Source organism: Capricornis sumatraensis, chromosome 21 (genome assembly GCF_032405125.1).
Source record: "Capricornis sumatraensis isolate serow.1 chromosome 21, serow.2, whole genome shotgun sequence".
NCBI lineage: Eukaryota > Metazoa > Chordata > Mammalia > Artiodactyla > Bovidae > Capricornis > Capricornis sumatraensis.
Window position 1 is genome coordinate 19,248,142 of NC_091089.1, and position 19,752 is coordinate 19,267,893.

Genomic DNA, 19,752 nt, shown 5'->3' on the forward strand with positions numbered 1-19,752 from the left:
ATTCCTAAAATGTTGATGTTCACTCTTGCCGTCTTCTGATTGACCACTTCCAGTTTGCCTTGATTCATAGACCTAACATTCAAGGTTCCAATGCAATACTGTTCTTTACAGCATCAGACTTTACTTTCACCATATGGTATAACTGCAACTGAGCATCATTTCCCCTTTGGCTCAGCCTCTTCCTTCTTTCTGTAGCTTTTTTTTTTTGCACTTTGCCAGTAGTATATTGGAAACCTACTGACCTGAGGTTTTCATTTTTTAGTGTCATATCTTTTTGCACTTTCACACTGTTAATATGGTTCTCAAGGTAAGAATACTGAAGTGGATTGCCCTTCACTTCTCCAGTGGTTTGCCATTTCCTTCTCAATTGGATCATGTTTCATTCATTCCTACTAGAAGGGGCATGGCCTTCAGCTGCTCAATGCAGGTGGATGACATTCCTGGTGTACTGGTTGACCCACTGCTTGTCCTTGTTGAGCATGTAAACCTTCACTGCCTATCAGGTGTCAGTCAATGTGCAGCCAAGTTTCAAGACAAAGGCCTTGCTGAAGTGGCTGGAAGGGGGTCCTGGGAAGGTGAGAGCTGATGTTGGAGAATGCCCAGGAATGGAGATCCCCCAGGTCTCACCACTCTCACTGTCTACCATGGAGCTGATCCACCACCCAGGTATCACTGTCCACCCTGGGAACAATCCACCCCCAGTTTTAAACTATAAGAAGGCACAGTAAATTTTACCGTATGAAATTGACTGAATAGTTAAAATTAACAACGGATTTCATGAAACATCCCTTCTGTAAACAGGGAGGAAAAGGCAAATTCAATTATCTTTAGCAAAACAACATCACCAGCACTCAATGGTGATCAACTAAATTATGGTGCATTAATTTCCTAGGGCTTCCATGACAAAACACTAAAACTAGATAGCTTAATTAAAATAACAGACATGTGTTCTCTACATCTCTAAAGAATAGACGCTTAAAATCAAGGTGCCCGCAGGGTTGGTTCATTCACTCTTGTGAGTTCCGATGGAGAATATTTTCCATGCCTATCTCCTAACTTATTGAGGTTGCTGGCAGTCCCTGGCATTCAAGGGACTGAAGATGCATCACTCCAATCTCTGTCTGTCTTCCCATGGTTTCTCCTTTTTTGCATATCTCTGTGTCACATTAGAGAACACTAGAACATGATATTTTCCTCCTTTTATAAGTGTTACTTTAGTAACAGCATCAACCATTTGATTTAGGATGCACATTAATTCAATGTTATCTCATTTTAACTAATTACATATGCAAAATATTTAATTCCAATTAAGGTCATATTCTGAAGTTTCAGTTGGACATGATTTTTTTTTTTTAATTTTTACTTTATTTTACTTTACAATACTGTATTGGTTTTGCCAAACATTGACATGAATCCACCACGGGTGTGCATGCATTCCCAAACATGAACCCCCCTCCCATCTCCCTCCCCATGACACCTCATCTGGGTCATCCCCGTGCCCAGTCCCAAGCATGCTGTATCCTGCATCAGACATAAACTGGCAATTCAATTCTTACAAGATAGTATGCATGTTTCAATGTCATTCTCCCAAATCATCCCACCCTCTCCCTCTCCCTCTGAATCCAAAAGTCCACTATACACATTTGTGTCTTTTTTACTGTCTTGCATACAGGGTCATCATTGCCATCTTTCTAAATTCCATATATATGTGTTAGTATACTGTATTGGTGGTTTTCTTTCTGGCTTACTTCACTCTGTATAATTGGTTCCAGTTTCATCCATCTCATCAGAACGGATTCAAATGTATTCTTTTTAATGGCTGAGTAATACTCCATTGTGTATATGTACCACAGCTTTCTTATCCATTCATCTGCTGATGGACATCTAGGTTGTTTCCATGTCCTGGCTATTATAAACAGTGCTGCAATGAACATTGGGGTACATGTGTCTCTTTCAATTCTGGTTTCCTCGGTGTGTATGCCCAGCAGTGGGATTGCTGTGTCATATGGCAGTTCTATTTGCAATTTTTTAAGGAATCTCCACACTGTTCTCCATAGTGGCTGTACTAGTTTGCATTCCCACCAACAGTGTAAGAGGGTTCCCTTTTCTCCACACCCTCTCCAGCATTTATTGCTTGCAGATTTTTGGATCACAGACATTCTGACTGGTGTGAAGTGGTACCTCATTGTGGTTTTGATTTGCATTTCTCTAATAATGAGTGATGTTGAGCATCTTTTCATGTGTTTGTTAGCCATCTGTATATCTTCTTTGGAGAAATGTCTATTTAGTTCTTTGGCCCATATTTTGATTGGGTCATTTATTTTTCTGGAATTGAGCTGCATGCGTTGCTTGTATATTTTTGAGATTAGTTGTTTGTTAGTTGTTTCATTTTCTATTATTTTCTCCCATTCAGAAGGCTGTCTTTTCACCTTGCTTATATTTTCCTTTGTTGTGCAGAAGCTTTTAATTTTAATTAGATCCCATTTGTTTACTTTTGCTTTTATTTCCAGAATTCTGGGAGGTGGATCATAGAGGATCCTGCTGTGATTTATGTTGGAGAGTGTTTTGCTTATGTTCTCCTCTAGGAGATTTATAGTTTCTGGTCTTACATTTATATCTTTAATCCATTTTAAGTTTATTTTTGTGTATGGTGTTAGAAAGTGATCTAGTTTCATTCTTTTACAAGTGGTTGACCAGTTTTCCCAGCACCACTTGTTAAAGAGATTGTCTTTACTCCATTGTATATTCTTGCCTCCTTTGTCAGAGATAAGGTGTCCATAGGAGCCTGGATTTATCTCTGGGCTTTCTATTTTGTTCCATTGATCTATATTTCTGTCTTTGTGCCAGTACCATACTGTCTTGATGACTGTGGCTTTGTAGTAGAGCCTAAAGTCAGGCAAGTTGATTCCTCCAGTTCCATTCTTCTTTCTCAAGGTTGCTTTGGCAATTCGAGGTTTTTTGTATTTCCATACAAATCTTGAAATTATTTGTTCTAGTTCTGTGAAAAATATCGCTGGTAGCTTGATAGGGATTGCATTGAATTTGTAAATTGCTTTGGGTAGTATACTCATTTTCACTATATTGATTCTTCCGATCCATGAACATGGTATATTTCTCCATCTATTAGTGTCCTCTTTGATTTCTTTCATCAGTGTTTTATAGTTTTCTATATATAGGTCTTTAGTTTCTTTAGGTAGATATATTCCTAAGTATTTTATTCTTTTCGTTGCAATGGTGAATGGAATTGTTTCCTTAATTTCTTTTTCTACTTTCTCATTATTAGTCTATAGGAATGCAAGGGATTTCTGTGTGTTGATTTTATATCCTGCAACTTTACTATATTCATTGATTAGCTCTATTCCAAGCATCTTTTCTAACCATAATGCATTAAGATTAGATCTCAATTACAGGAGAAAAACTATTAAAAATTCCAACATATGGAGGCTGAACAACACACTTCTGAATAACCAGCAAATCACAGAAGAAATCAAAAAATAAATCAAAACATGCATAGAAACTAATGAAAATGAAAACACAACAACCCAAAACCTGTGGGACACTATAAAAGCAGTGCTAACAGGAAAGTTCATAGCAATACTGGCATACCTCAAGAAACAAGAAAAAAGTCAAATAAATAACCTAACTCTACACCTAAAGCAACTAGAAAAGGAAGAAATGGAGAACCCCAGAGGTAATAGAAGGAAAGAAATCTTAAAAATTAGGGAAGAAAAAAATGCAAATGAAACAAAAGAGACCATAGCAAAAATCAACATAGCCAAAAGCTGGTTCTTTGAAAGATTAAATAAAATTAACAAACCATTAGCCAGACTCATCAAGAAACAAAGAGAGAAAAATCAAATCAATAAAATTAGAAATGAAAATGGAGAGATCACAACAGACAACACAGAAATACAAAGGATCATAAAAGACTATTATCAGCAATTATATGCAATAAAATGGACAACGTGGAAGAAATGGACAAATTCTTAGAAAAGTACAACTTTCCAAAACTGAACCAGGAAGAAATAGAAAATCTTAACGGACATGATTTTTCTGGTACATTACTCAATCCACATCAGTCAGTCATCAGTCAGTTCAGCTGCTCAATCATGTCCGACTCTTTGTAATCCCTTGGACTGCAGCACATCAGGTTTCCCAGTCCATCACCAACTCCCAGAGCTTGCTCAAACTCATGTCCATTGAGTCAGTGATGCCATCTGACCATCTCATCCTCTGTTGTCCCCTTCTTCTCCCACCTTCAACCTTTCCCATCATCAGGGTCTTTTCCAATGAATCAGTTCTTCTCATTAGGTGGCTAAAATGTTGGAGCTTCAGCATCAGCATCAGTCCCTCCAATGAATATTAAGGACTAATTTCCTTTAGGATTGACTAGTTAGATCTCCTTGCAGTCCAAGAGACTCTCAAGAGTCTTCTCCGATACCACAGTTCAAAAGCATAAATTATTCAGCATTCAGCTTTCTTTATGGCCCAAATCTCATATCCATACCTGACTATTGAAAAAGCCATAATTTGACTAGACAGACTTTGTTGGCAAAGTAATGTCTCTGCTTTTAAATATGCTGTCTAGGTCTGCCATAGCTTTTCTCCCAAAGAACAAGCATCTTTTAGTTTCATGACTTCAGTCACCATCTGCAGTGATTTACATTAGATGGTAAGTAAAAACCCTTCTACTCACAGGAAATGCAAGCTAAAGCACAATGGATATTTTACCCCTTATCCAGTTAGTCTCAATTTTATTCTTCTGCACAACAGTTATGTTTATATATACTTTCAGGTTAAAGCAAGTCACAACCATTGATGGTTACTTTAGCAATCCCCAGACCTTTCCTGGAAAGTAAGCACAAGAAGTCAGAGTCATATGACCATTGCCTCGGGTTCTGATAATAAAATGCATTCTCTGTTTTGATTTAAAGCTAAGGATTTAGAATTCATGAAACTAAACAAAATAGCTTCTAAAATGAACTTTAGAGAACTAAATATATCTTCCCTAGATCTGCTTTGTAAAGCTCCTGGCAAAGAACTAGTAGTTGGAATAAGTTGCATTAATTCATAAATTGCATTGAAATTGTTGAAAAAATGCATCCTGCTTGGTAGTGAACTATAAAGATATAGATATTAAATATACATACACACGCACATATGCACTTACGTACATGCATGCACATTTATACAGATGAAAAACAGAAAAAAAAGGGTTATCCCCATACCTTGAACTATATTATTGTAAGAAAAAAATGCATATTCAAATGATATAGTTTTATACCTGTTCAGAAAACAAATTCACTAACTCTTTTGGTTTTTGCATCTCAGATTCTTGTTATAACATTTTTTCAGTCAATTTGATTAAAGTTTTGTGTCAAACCTGTCCTCTTGTCCACCACACCTTGCTCTTATAGTTTTATTTTGTCACAGGTCATAGTAAAATGATGTGAATATTGCTGAGACACAGCATACAGTAACAATTAAGAGCACTGATTCTGGAAGCAGATGGCCTGCACTGAAATCCAGTCCCGCTCATGTGTGAATGTGAAATGGTTACTTTACCTCTATGGGCCTAGTTTCCTTATTTGTAAGACTGAAATAACAAAAATAATATATCCCATGTAGGAATATTGTCAGGATGAAGTAAGTTAATATCTCTAAAGCTTTTACATATAGAATATAATCTGTTAAATAACAAAACATCTGCTAGAACAGAGGTTCACTGATGCTGGGTCTAGTGTGTCCCATCCCCATCATTCTCTCCAGTACCACACACAGAGCTCTTCACTTTGCATATATGCACTGCAGTATTTATCTGCATAACATATAGTCGCAGTGATGTGGGTTACCTTCCCCCAGCAAAATTCCTTTTTCTGCATACGGATTATTTTATCCAGAGGGGAAAAGGATATCTATCCATCCTGGAGATTTATGGTACTGCCAGTGCAGAAAACTATGACTGCTCATCCAGTATGGAACTTAATATTTTGAAAAGGTTTCCTGAAAGTTTCTTTCCCAACTTCTCTTGAGCAAGCTAAAGTAGTCCAACTCAAAACCTATCTTCTCCTAAAGACTTTTACATTAACCTCAGAAATACATTTCTTCCTATGGTCCCTCAGCATTATTTTTGTGTTCTATAAGGATATGATTCATAAATGTTAGCATAGCTTGTAAAATTGGAAAGCACAGTAGAATTTTCTAAGCTTGTGGTTATTGCCAGTTATTACAGTCAACACAGAGTTTAGATTTGTGTTTGAAAGCATGTGACTGGGCCCATCATCACAGGTATGGAATATATGATGCAATGGAGTGGTGGTTTCATGTCTGAGTTCTGAAGTTTGATATTGATGTGTCACAAGACAGGCCACTTCAAAATATTCCAAAGGAATAAACTAATTATTTTGCAAGAGTTGGACTTGACTAAAATGACTTAGCAAGAGAAACATCTAGTACCAGAAGAACAGTCTGACACTCCTTTGTTCCTCTGAAGGCAGAAACAAAATCCTGAGGGAAGGTATATTTATGACTGGAGGATGGAGGGCAGCCTTATCACTGAAGAAAGGAGATTTGTGGCAAAGGAAGTGTAAACAAACTTTGCTTCTTCTTTAGTAACTGGTTGATCCAAGCTCAAACTCTTTTGTTTGGTCAAATCTTCAAAAGTAATTTATTATTCATCTAAAATGGTATGTAAAGTGTCTGTTTCAGACAATTCTCAGGTTTCATACCTGTGGAGCCTCCATACATACAAAATTAAACTTATTTTTTTCCTGTTAATCTGTCATGTATCTATTTAATTATTAAAACAGCCAAAGAACCAAGAGGGCTAGAGGAGAAAATGTCCCTCCTCTAGAAGATAACCTATGGTGCCTTTCACTTGGCATTAGAGTGACACAGACAGTATTTCTCTGGGAATCTCTTGAAAGTGTAGATTCTGATTCAGTAACTCTATGTTGGGGCCCAAGATTCTGCATTTCCAACAAACTTCAGCTGAGGATGATGCTGTCCAGAGAACCATAGTTTGAGTCTTAAGGCCCTAGAAGCTCATTGCTTAATATCTTAAAATTTCAATTTGCTCATCACCAACTCGATGGACATGAGATTGAGCAAGATCCAGGAGTTAATGATGGACAAGGAAACCTGGCATGCTGCAGTCCATGGGGTCTCAAAGAGTCAGACATAACTGAGTGACTAAACTAAACTGAACTGAAAATGGAGCTATTGTTAACATGAAATATGCAATGCATAGAAAGGGGCTTCATCACACAGCTAGGCACAGACCATCATTAGACAGTTTATTAATATCATTATTAAACCCAGTTTATGTGTTTGGACCTATGCATTACACAAAGCACGGTTTTAAAAATAGCTGACAATAGAAGACAACCTAAAGGCAAAAGAGAAAAAGAAAGATATACACATTTGAATGCAGATTTCCAAAGAAAAGCAAGGAGAGATAAGAAAGCCTTCCTCAGTTATCAGTGCAAAGAAATAGAGGAAACCAATAGAATGGGAAAGACAAGAGATCTCTTCAAGAAAATTAGAGATATCAAGGGCACATTTCGTGCAAAGATAGGCACAATAAAGGTCAGAAATGGTATGGACCTAACAGAAGCAGAAGATATGAAGAAGAGGTGGCAAGAACACACAGAAGAACTATACAAAAAAGATCTTCACGACCCAGATAATCATGATGGTGTGATTACTCACCTAGAGCCAGACATCCTGGAATGCAAAGTCAAGTGGGCCTTAGGAAGTATCATTATGAACATAGCTATGGAGGTGATGGAATTCCAGTTGAGCTATCTCAAATCCTAAAATACGATGCTGTGAGTGTGGTGCACTCAATATGCCAGCAAATTTGGAAAACTCAGCATTGACCACAGGACTGGAAAAGGTCAGTTTTCATTCCAATCCCAAAGAAAGGAATTCCAAAAAATGCTCAGATTACCATACAATTGTACTCATCTCACATGCTAGAAAAATAATGCTCAAAATTCTCCAAGCCAGGCTTCAGCAATATGTGATCCATGAACTTTCAGATGTTCAAGTTGGATTTAGAAAAGTCAGAGGAACCAGAGATGAAACTGCCAGCATTCACTGGATCATGGAAAAAGCAAGAGAGTTCTAGAAAAACATATACTTCTGCTTTATTGACTATGCCAAAGCCTTTGATTGTGTGGGTCACCACAAACTGTGGACAATTCTTAAAGAGATGGGAATACCAGACCACCCAACCTGCCTCCTGAGAAATCTATATGCATGTCAAAAAGCACCAATTAGAACTGGACATGGAACAACAGATAGGTTTCAAATCAGGAAAGGAATATTTCAAGGCTGTATAAAGTCACCCTGCTTATTCACCTTATCTGCAGAGTACATCGTTCAAAATGCCAATCTGGTGAAGCACAAGCTGGAATCAAGATTGCTGGGAGAAATGTCAATAATCTGAACTATGTAAATAACATCACCCTTATGGCAGAAAGCAAAGAAGAACTAAAGAACCTCTTGATGAAAGTGAAAGAGGAGAGTGAAAAAGTTGGCTTAAAACTCAACATTCAGAAAACTAAGATCATGGTGACTGGTCCCATTATTTCATGGCAAATAGATGGGGAAACAATGGAAACAGTGAGAGACTTTATTTTCTGGACTCCAAAATCACTTCAGATGGTGATTGCAGCCATGAAATTAAAAGACGTTTGCTCCTTGGAAGAAAAGCTATGACCAACCTAGGCAGCATATTAAAAAGCAGAGACATTAATTTGCCAACAAAGGTCTGTCTAGTTAAAGCTATGGTTTTTCCAGTAGTCATGTAAGGATGCAAGAGTTGGGCTATAAAGTAAGCTGAGCACTGAAGAATTGATGCTTTTGAACTATGGTGTTGGAGAAAACTCTTGAGAGTCCCTTGGATAGCAAGGAGATCTAACCAGTTCATCCTAAAGGAAATCAGTCCTGAATATTCATTCAGCGGACTGGTGCTGAAGCTGAAACTCCAATATTTTGGCCACATGAGGCCAATAAATGACTCATTGGAAAAGACCCTGATGCTGTGAAAAATTGAAGGCGAGAGGAGAAGGGGACGACAGAGGATGAGATGGCTGGATGGCATCACCGACTCAATGAACATGAGTTAGAGTAATCTCCAGAAGTTAGTGATGCACAGGGAAGACTGGTGTGCTTCAGTCCAAAGGGTCACAAAGTGTTGGACACAATTGAGCGGCTGAACTGAACTGGAAAGGTATTTGGTTTAATACTCTGATGTCACCATCTTGAATTGTTAGTTTTATCTTGAAACTTTTACAACTGAATTTCAGTGGGAAATTGGGGCATGCCTGTGAGTAGACAAGATACTGGAGATAAGCATCTTTACCAACATTTCTTGCCAACCACTTGTGTTTAAAATTCTCAGTGTACCTAGAGCATATGATGCTGATGTACCCAAAGTGAAACAGAACTCAATAATACTTAAAAATTGAAAGGAAGCATGTTACATATACAAAAGTGATAACTGAGGTTGTACTTCCCCAAGAGACCACACTTTCCATTTGACCCAGAATATGTTTTGAATGCAGAATGAAGACAATTACAATCTAAAAACCATGACAAATCCAGGATCAATATTACACCCTTCCTTACTCAAGTTCTTTCCCTGTGTATTAGCTAACTATGCTTTGAAGGAAAGGGAATTATAAGACAGTCTATAGATCTTTTCTTTTCAATTATTTCTTACTTATTATTAAGCTGAAGGTAGGGAGTATTTGGTAGAACATATATGCATTAAAAGTAAAATGCAAACAGTTTAGTTAGCTTTGTGTAGTGTTTCCATTGTTCTGGTAGGAACAAAATATATATAAATGTACATGCTTGAAATACAAAATTTTACAATTTTGGTGATTCCACATACAAGTTAAATACTTTCATATTTGCATGTAAAACTCATATAAAGTTCTTGTTGATAATTTACAGTTAATTTTTGACAAGCTAGAAAGACATTAAATGACAAATAAAATACACTATGCAAACTTGAAATACAGACCATGTACTGCAAAGGAAAAAGTTTTATATTTTAATATCTTTATGGTACTTTTCTACTGCTGTTTGAACTGGGGGTCCTAAAATTTTATTTTATACTAAATGCTACAGTTTATGTAGCTGACTTTGCCATAATTATTATAACAATTATCAACAGATCTGGGCAGGGACTTTAGGTTGAAAAATCCCTGATGAAACTAGAAACACCTATGTAAAGTTGTTACTCAGATCAGGAACCTATACCTTATTTACAGTTGAACACAATTTCCACTTTATAATTTATTTTAAAACTGAAAATATTTTTTAAATTGCACAGATATGGGATTCTGAAGAATGTCAGATTAATTATCTTGTTTTGTTCAAATTTTCCTCTGAAAAGAAAATATAAGCATGGTATTTGTTCCATCTCATTTCATCTAGAATTGGCCCCTCTATACTCTGAATGCATGTTTTATTTCATATTGCCATATGTATGGCAGTCTATGTTTTTACCTGCATCTTAGTGCCTCAAGTCCCCAACTCTTCTTTGCCTTGGAGTCCATTTTTGTAGCATTTTTCAGATTGGATCAATGATTTCCACACAATATCATCTCTTCCTGATGACTGAGTGAGTGAGTAGACTAAGTAATTGAACTGACTGAACCCATTTTAATAATTATCAAAGGAATGGGGTGTCAGTTCCTGAGGCATTATGTTTACTTCTAGTTTTGAATGCATTTATTCTTTCACCAAATAAAAAGAAGAAATGTGTAAAATATCATAGAGTACTGCTTTTATCTTCCTACAATGGGGTAGTTTGATTCCACTAGTTCAATTTATTATTGTGAGATAAATAATAGTTCTTATAATTGAGAATGTTCAGAAAGACACTGGACACAATTTATAAAGGTAAGAACTGTTTAAATCGGTCTCCAAATGATGCAGCTTCTGCCCTATTTAGTCACCTTTAAATCCATATTCCACTTATATAGTCCCGTTTGGAGCAGCTAAGACTCTCCCCATATATTGCACTGCACAATTGACTTACTTCCTTCTTTGTGTATGTAGAGGAGTTTATTCTCCTTCAATGCTTCATGAATCATCTGGTGCCAGTGGCAGTGAAAATGCAACATTGATAGACCAATGGGCTGATCCAATATGGCAAATCCTATACTTGCATTTGGGTACAATTGAATAAACTCATATAGTTTTGCACACATTCAACAAAATGATGAAAAGGAGGAAAACAAATAAGCAAAAAAAAAAGAATTTTCTGTTCAATGCATTCCACTTTTTTCTCTGTTTTAACTTTATAAGTGAATTTAGTGTCTGTAGAAGGCAATTGATGGCTATAAAAAAAGTACAGGAAAATGTTAAAGCCCCAAACCACGATTTGAGTGGTGTTAGGCTTGATTCTCTCTTCCTGCTGGTATCCTCAGCTGGGCTCCTCAGACTTCAAAGGTCATCTCAGCATGTCAGGGCCAAAAGATGGAAGATTCTGCAGAAAGGACTGCAGACCTAATTTTACTGTCTTTTATTAGTTGGGGAGTAAGGGAATGAGGACAAAGAAGGGAAGAATTGACTAGGTGTATATATGCAAACTAGCAAAGGATGCCTCAAATTTTCTCCAAACCTCTCAAATATCACTGCCAAAACATTGTTCTCCACACCAATCATCTCACCTTTTTCACAGCCCACCTTAAACATATTTTCAACTTCTGACTTTCTGGAATACAATTCCTGTTAATTTCTCTGCCTGTCTCATTCTTGTGATGTGTATTCTTCACGTCTGCTTCCTGCAACATGATTTCTGTCGCTAGATATCTGTGAAGGATTTATTATGTATTACATTTTTGTAATCATTACTCTGCATTTTACTTTTTATTTTACATATATATGTTTTTTGGTTTTAAATAAATTCACTAGTATATTTAAAGAATAAATAAATTAGGGGAAGTTTAGTATTTTTTATCACCTAAAGTGTCTTTTATATAAGTTCATAAATAATATTTGCTAATATTAATAATAATTACTATTATATTTTAAATAAGTATATATAGGCCTTTTGCACAGATTTCATATTTTTCCATATATTTGTATTATAAATATTCAATAAAAGCGTAAAAAGAAAATCAGCTGATTCTCCTTTTTCACTGGATGAAAATAGCTGAGAGACAGAAACTGTATTTCCAAGTGCAAAGGTCTATCAAGCACCAACTTACTCCAAGAGCAGTCGTTTTTATGTGTTCTTTCATTGTTGTTGCTTTCTATTAACTATCAAGGGCTAGGAAACTCGATTTCAACTTAATTATATTGGTGAAGAAAGGAGGAAGGAAGATAAACCCATCCATCATAACCAATCAGTCAATTTAAAAGATCGGGGCATATTAACCAGAAAAGCAGACAAGAATAAGCAGGACAAATGTGCAAAAGGCCCAGTGGGCATAAACAATATATGCAATGCAAGGAGGCAATACTGCAGAAAGAGCTCAAAAATAATTGAATGCAAACACTTTACATAAATCCAGATGGGATTCAAGCTGTGACCTTGAGGTGAAAAGGCTCCTTAAACAGCAACCAAAGCTTTCTATTCTAAAGGGATTAAATCTGAAAATCATTCTCTTTCTTTGCATTCATGTTTCACACTTAGTAGTGCTCACATAAAAAGAGCAGATGCACCAGCAATTTGGTGTTTTCTTTCTTATGCTTCTTTTCTTCCCAGAGAGCTGGTATCAGTTTTACCACAGATCAGAGTGGGTGAGCCTTTTTCACCTTCTGATTATGATGTGTAGTTGTCAGTACCAGGTTAGCAAACTTTCTAATGGAAATTACCAGTGCATGGAAGAATTATAAAGCAATCTGCTCATGTGGGAGAACTAGACTCCGGATCTCAAGTCATCTTTTCTAGGGCTCACAATAATGATGAGAGCAAATTTAATAAACTTTTGCATGAAACTTGTAACAGAATACCTTTAGATTCTATTGCTCCCATTGCACTGCAAAGTAGAGAAGACCAGCAAGAGACTAAAATGTTAAATCGAGGTTACATAAGACTTAGTCCTCACAGCTTTTCTATGGCTGTGGTATAGCATTTGAATCCAAATCCTGAAACAGGGTTGCTTGTGGCATTTGCAGTTTGATTCCTTTTTCACCAGACAGGTAGCAATGATCACAGAACTCAAACTTACTTAGAATGGCAGCTACCAAAACAGACAGTGGTTTCTTATTTAGTTCAGTGCTAGAAAGGATTAAGCCTGGATTAGGAGGAGGAAGGATATATTCCCAATGGGCATTATTTATAACAAGGAAAAGGCATTATCCACCCCCCTACAAGACTAACAAGGAGGAAAAATGAATTCCAGCAATGATTCTCCAAATGGCAAGATGTGGGCAGGACCTAAGAAATATACCTTTCTAATTCCTAGGCAATTTATGTGTGTGTCTAAGTATCCAATTAGCAGGCACAGATGCTATTTTGCATTAAAAAATATAGGATTTTACAACTGCAAACCAGCTGTGACCATAAATTTCACCGATCACTTTACAGAGGTCTACCAAGAATTTAGAGTTGAATGTCATGGAATTCTTTTTCTTCTGAATTAAAATAATCAAAGATTGATTGACACTTTTTGTCCAGTAAAATATTTTCTTCAAAGAACTGTAGGAAATCACAATACATGTACACTGGTAAGCATCACAAAAATCAGCAGAAATAGATGATTTCTGACCCATGAAAAATCACTACATTCTAAGCCAACTCTGCACATCAGAATTCTTCACAGTGATAGGATTGTTCTGTACCTCACTGTCCATTCCTATAGCTCAGCCCATGTGGTAGTTTGAGAACTTGAAATGTGTCTAATGTAGCTATTGGGACAGCATTCTAAATTTCACTTAATTTTAACTAGTTGAAATTGAAATAGCCCTGAGTGGTTACCATATTTAACAGCACTACTCAAATCTTTCATAGTGTTGATATGTCAATAAGTTAACAAATGACAGACTGAAATCAGATACCTGCTGCTCAACAGCCAAGTGATAGCCATATAAACTAACCCGTGTAAGTGAAGTGAGTGAAGTTGCTCAGTCGTGTCTGACTCTTTGTGACCCCGTGGACTGTAGCCTACCAGGCTTCTCTGTCCATGGGATTCTCTAGGCAAGAACACTGGAGAGGGTTACCATTTCCTTCTCCAGGGGATCTTCCCGACCCAGGGATCAAACCTGGGTCTCCCGCATTGGAGGCAGAATCTTTAAACTCTGAGCCACCAGGGAAGCCCTGGTTCAGTTCAGTTCAGTCACTCAGCCATGTCCGACTCTTTGTGACCCCATGAATCACAGCACTCCAGGCCTACCTGTCCATCACCAACTCCCAGAGTTCACTCAGATTCACGTTCATCAAACTGACCTGGGGAGTTCCTCTTTCAGGATCCTATCATTTTGCCTTTTCCTACTCTTCATGGGGTTCTCAAGGCAAGAATACTGAAGTGCTTTGCCATTCCCTTCTCCAGTGGACCACATTGTGTCAGACCTCTCCACCATGACCCGTCCGCCCTGGGTTGCCCCGCGGGCATGGCTTAGTTTCATTGAGTTAGACAAAGCTGTGGTCCTAGTGTGATTAGATTGACTAGTTTTCTGTGAGTATGGTTTCAGTGTGTCTGCCCTCTGATGCCCTCTTGCAACACCTACCATCTTACTTGGGTTTCTCTTACCTTGGGCATGGGGCATCTCTTCACAGCTGCTCCAGCAAAGCGTAGCCACTGCTCCTTACCTTGGACCAGGGGTATCTCCTCACTGCCACCCTTCCTGACCTTCAGTGTGAGATGGCTCCTCTAGGCCCTCCTGGGCCCACGCAGCCACCAGTCCTTGAATGTGGGGTTGCTCCTCCTGGCCGCTGCCCCTGGCCTCGGGTGTGGGGTTGCTCCTCCTGGCCACCGCCCGTGAAATACTCACAATAATGGTTTTTCTGCATTGTTGGATAGTTAAATGTATAATGTATGAATTGCTTGACCTTTTACTTGAAACAAAATAGGTCTGTAATCAACGTTTTGCTTTTTTTTTTTATCTTTCTCCTTTTGTCTCCCCATCATTTCTTTCTCTTCTCACTTCTTCTCATCTTTCTTTTCTTCTCTCAGTAAATATGAAAGCAGAACCAAATAAAAGCAGCAAGTGGACCGTTTCCTTGAAAAGGAACATTGTTATGCCTGTTGCTTCATTGAATGCACTGTTCTTAATCAGAATTTTGCATAAAAGTTGCTTCCATCGGGCCTGACCTACGTTCAACCATCAGGAAACAATACAATCAGTAAAATGTGCTTATACTTCTCATAGATTTTAAAATTTGTTTGAAATTATGATAAAACAGAAGTTATTGGAAAGCTCCATGAGATAAAAGTGATTGTCACTGGACCTGGAAGAGAAGGTATAGACAGAGGGAATGTCAGGATCAAAAGCCAAACGAAAGAAGGGGACAAATGGAGAATAATTCAATATAGTGATTTTAAATACAATGTAGTGATGGTATGTATTTAGCTCTATTAATCTTGTTATACTTAATAAATGTTAGAAATATTTCATACACAATGTTTAGGAAATGATATGTTCAAATAAAAGAACTAAGCTCCTTTTGAAGACGTGATTCAAATGGTACAATGAAGACAGCTCAATTCTCCTGTCCTCCTGTACCTTTCTTACTGTTTCCTGGCTACTGTGGGAGAAGATACATCCAAAGACATCACAGCCCAGATTACCTGGTTTGGATTATGTGGTTTCTTCTTTATATTGAACAACCCTTTTCCCACTATATAATGTATGATTTCTTTGCTGTCTCTTTGCCTTCTGTCTACATATATCTTTTCAATCTCACTCTTTAATGTTTGTTTATTTAGCCACTGTATTTTTTTGATGCATTTTTTTCTGGGTATATTTATCACCATTTTGTGACTTGGTTAAGAAAATTTTATTTGGTAGGTGTTGGGGAAAACATTCAGTAGTCCTTTTATATGTGAAGTTTTTGCTTTAATCATAAATCTGTGAGAAATAGACCATTGAAATAAGCTTTGAAGCTAAAAAACACAAAATAATCACTGGCCTTTTTGACTGCAAATGACTGTTAATAAGATGATATCTGTTTTTGAAGACTTGTATTACCCTCACAGAGGAGAAAAAAAAAAAAAAAGTTGGGGAAAAGTCACACATAAAGCCAAGAGATAACCTTAGTAAAATCCAGGGCCTTAGGTTCACTTCTGTGGAATTCTGCTGTCCATTTCCTGAAGCTGCCTTGGCACAGAGGTTCTCAGACATGGTACAGCCCATGGACCTGAAATTGCAACTGCCAGGGCTTGGTGGGAGCACAGCTGACATACATTCCTAGCTCCATTCCTGTGTTTCCAGACTCAGATAAACCCTCCACTAACAACCTTAATTCTGAAAGTTTCTAGCAACCTGATCCATTACAGCTAAAGAGGTTTCTACCTGTAGTATATATGTATATATTAATAGTATACTCTATATTGTTATTTCCAAATCTTGGGAGTCATTCTGAAAGGTTGCTGCTGTGAGCTATGTGTTATACTGGGATTCGTGACCTCCAGAAGAGAGGATTTTGATCCGGGTTCAGAAACAAGGCTTGATTACTTAGAGTTTCTTGTAGAGCAAAGTTTTATTAACATATAATAGAGATAAGGAAAGCGTCTGACATAGACATCAGAAGGGGACAGAAAGAGTGCCCCCTTGCCAGTTTTTAGCAAGGTTGTATGTCTCTTAGAAAGCTATTAATCAAATAAGAGAGGCACCTCAAGGTTGAGGGAGCTTCTCCAGGGCCCTTTCCCACGATATGCATTTTTGAGATAGGATGGCATGAGGTGTGTCATGCCCCAGCAATAAAATAATTGACAGGAATACTGAGCCATTATCAGCCCAAGATTTGAGAAAAGAAAATAAGTAAATAAACCTTAGTCTGTGGTGGAACAATTTTGAAGAAAGGCAAATTGCAAACAAATATGTAGGTTCATTAACATGGCTTAAGAAAAATATTTCCATGAGAAAAATGCATTGATTAGCTCAAGGTAGAGCCAAGTGTCATCAACACAGAATTTTTAAAAGCCTCTTTTGATTTTGTGTAGAAACGGAAAAAAAAAAAAATTCTGTTACTCACAGTTTATTTCATCCTGCCATTTGGGGACCTCTGGCCTTCCTACCCATTACCCACTCAATTCTCAGCCAAAGGGCACCAGTAGCTTTATCTAGTATTTTATATGAATGTTAACCACCTAAGTTCTTTAAATAGTCATCTATTTTATTAATGTGTAATAATTTCTTAAAAGAAGTCTATTGTCATGTCTTTGACAAGATGCATGATGGGATTGTCTTACGGGGACAATGTTCCCTTGTAGATGAAAACTTTTTATGATAATCTTGAAAGATGATACTGTGAAAGTGCTGAACTCAATATGCCATCAAATTTGGAAAACTCAGCAGTGGCCACAGGACTGGAAAAGGTCCGTTTTCATTCCAATCCCAAAGAAAGGCAATGTCAAAGAATGCTCAAATTACCACACAGTTGCACTCATCTCACATGCTAGGAAAGTCATGCTCAAAATTCTCCAAGCCAGGCTTCAACAATACTTGAACCGTGAACTTCCTTATGTTCAAGCTCGTTTTAGAAAAGGCAGAGGAACCAGAGATCAAATTGCCAGCATTTGTTGGATCATTGAAAAAGCAAGATAATTCCAGAAAAACATCTATTTCTGCTTTATTGACTGTGCCAAAACCTTTGACTTTGTGGATCACAATAAACTGTGGATAATTCTGAAAGAGATGGGAATATCAGACCACCTGATCTGCCTCTTGAGAAATCTGTATGCAGGTCAGGAAGCAACAGTTAGAACTGGACATGGAACAACAAACTGGTTCCAAATAGGAAAAGGAGTACGTCAAGGCTGTATATTGTCACCCTGCTTATTTAACTTCTATGCAGAGTATATCTTGAGAAACGCTGGACTGGAGGAAACACAAGCTGGAATCAAGATTGCCGGGAGAAATATCAATAACCTCAGATATGCAGATGACACCAGGCATATGGCAGAAAGTGAAGAGGAGCTAAAAAGCCTCTTGATGAAAGTGAAAGAGGAGAGTGAAAAACTTGGCTTAAAGCTCAACATTCAGAAAACGAAGATCATGGCATCCGGTTCCATCACTTCATGGGAAATAGATGGGGAAACAATGGAAACAGTGTCAGACTTTATTTTTTGGGGCTCCAAAATCACTGCAGATAGTGACTGCAGCCGCGAAATTAAGACACTTACTCCTTGGAAGAAAAGTTATGACCAACCTAGACAGCATATGAAAAAACAGACATTACTTTGCCAACTAAGGTCCGTCTAGTCAAGGCTATGGTTTTCCAGTATGGATGTGAAAGTTGGACTGTGAAGAAGGCTCAGCGCTGAAGAATTGATGCATTTGAACTGTGGTGCTGGAGAAGACTCTTGAGAGTCCCTTTGACTGCAAGGAGATCCCACCAGTCCATTCTGAAGGAGATCAACCCTGGGATTTCTTTGGAAGGAATGATTCTAAAGCTGAAACTCCAGTACTTTGGCCACCTCGTGAGAAGAGTTGACTCATTGGAAAAGACTCTGATGCTGGGAGGGATTGGGGGCAGAAGGAGAAGGGGACACCCAGGATGAGATGGCTGGATGGCATCACGGATTCGATGGACATGAATCTGAGTGAACTCTGGGAGTTGGTGGTGGACAGGGAGGCCTGGCGTGCTGCGATTCATGGGATCGCAACGAGTCGGACACGAGTAAGCGACTGAACGGAACTGAACTGAACTTCCATTCATTCATCTGTTGGTCTATGTAGTCATGCTTCTCTAAACAGTCTCTAAAGTTTCTAGATTCCTTCTGGATAAATTGTCACCATTAACAGGTAGAAAAACAAAGGAGTGAAACCACATTCCTCATTACCAGAATAATCCCCACAGAATGTTTTCTCTGGACATATGAGACATAGTAAAGTCAAGTTTGTGTTATTGTTATGTCCAAAGATCTAGGACAGAGTGAGCATTTTATTATGACAAGTTAAATACTTAGCTTCTTGGCTCAGAGGTTAAGAATCTGCCTGTCAAAGCAGGAGATGAAAGAGACATGGATTGCGAAGATTCTTTGGAGGAGGAAATGACAACCCATTCCAGTATTCTTTCCTGAAAAATTCCATGAACAGAAGAGCCTGGAGGGCTACAGTCAGTCTGTAAAGAGTCAGAAGTGACTGAGTATCTGAGCATACACACACAAACACAGCAGGGAAGCAAAAACACCATATATATATATTTTTTAATTTTCAATTTACACTAAGAAAGTTCATTCTTTTTTTGTTTTATTGGTATATAATTGACATATAACATTTTATTAGTTTAAGTTTTACAACATAATTAGTTGATATATATATTACAAAATAATGACCATAATAAATTTAGTTAACATCCATCACTTCATATAATCACATTTTTTTTCTTTATTGTGATGATAACTTTTAAGAATAATTCCTTTAGCAACTTTCAAACATACAAAACATTTCAAATAGCAATAATATTGATAACTATAGTCACAATGCTATACATTACATCCCAGAACTTATGTGTCTTATAACTGGAAACTTGGACCTTTTGAACCCCTTCATCCATATTCCCTATACACTCACCCCCTGCCTCTGGCAACAACCAATCTATTTTTTGTCTCTCTAAGT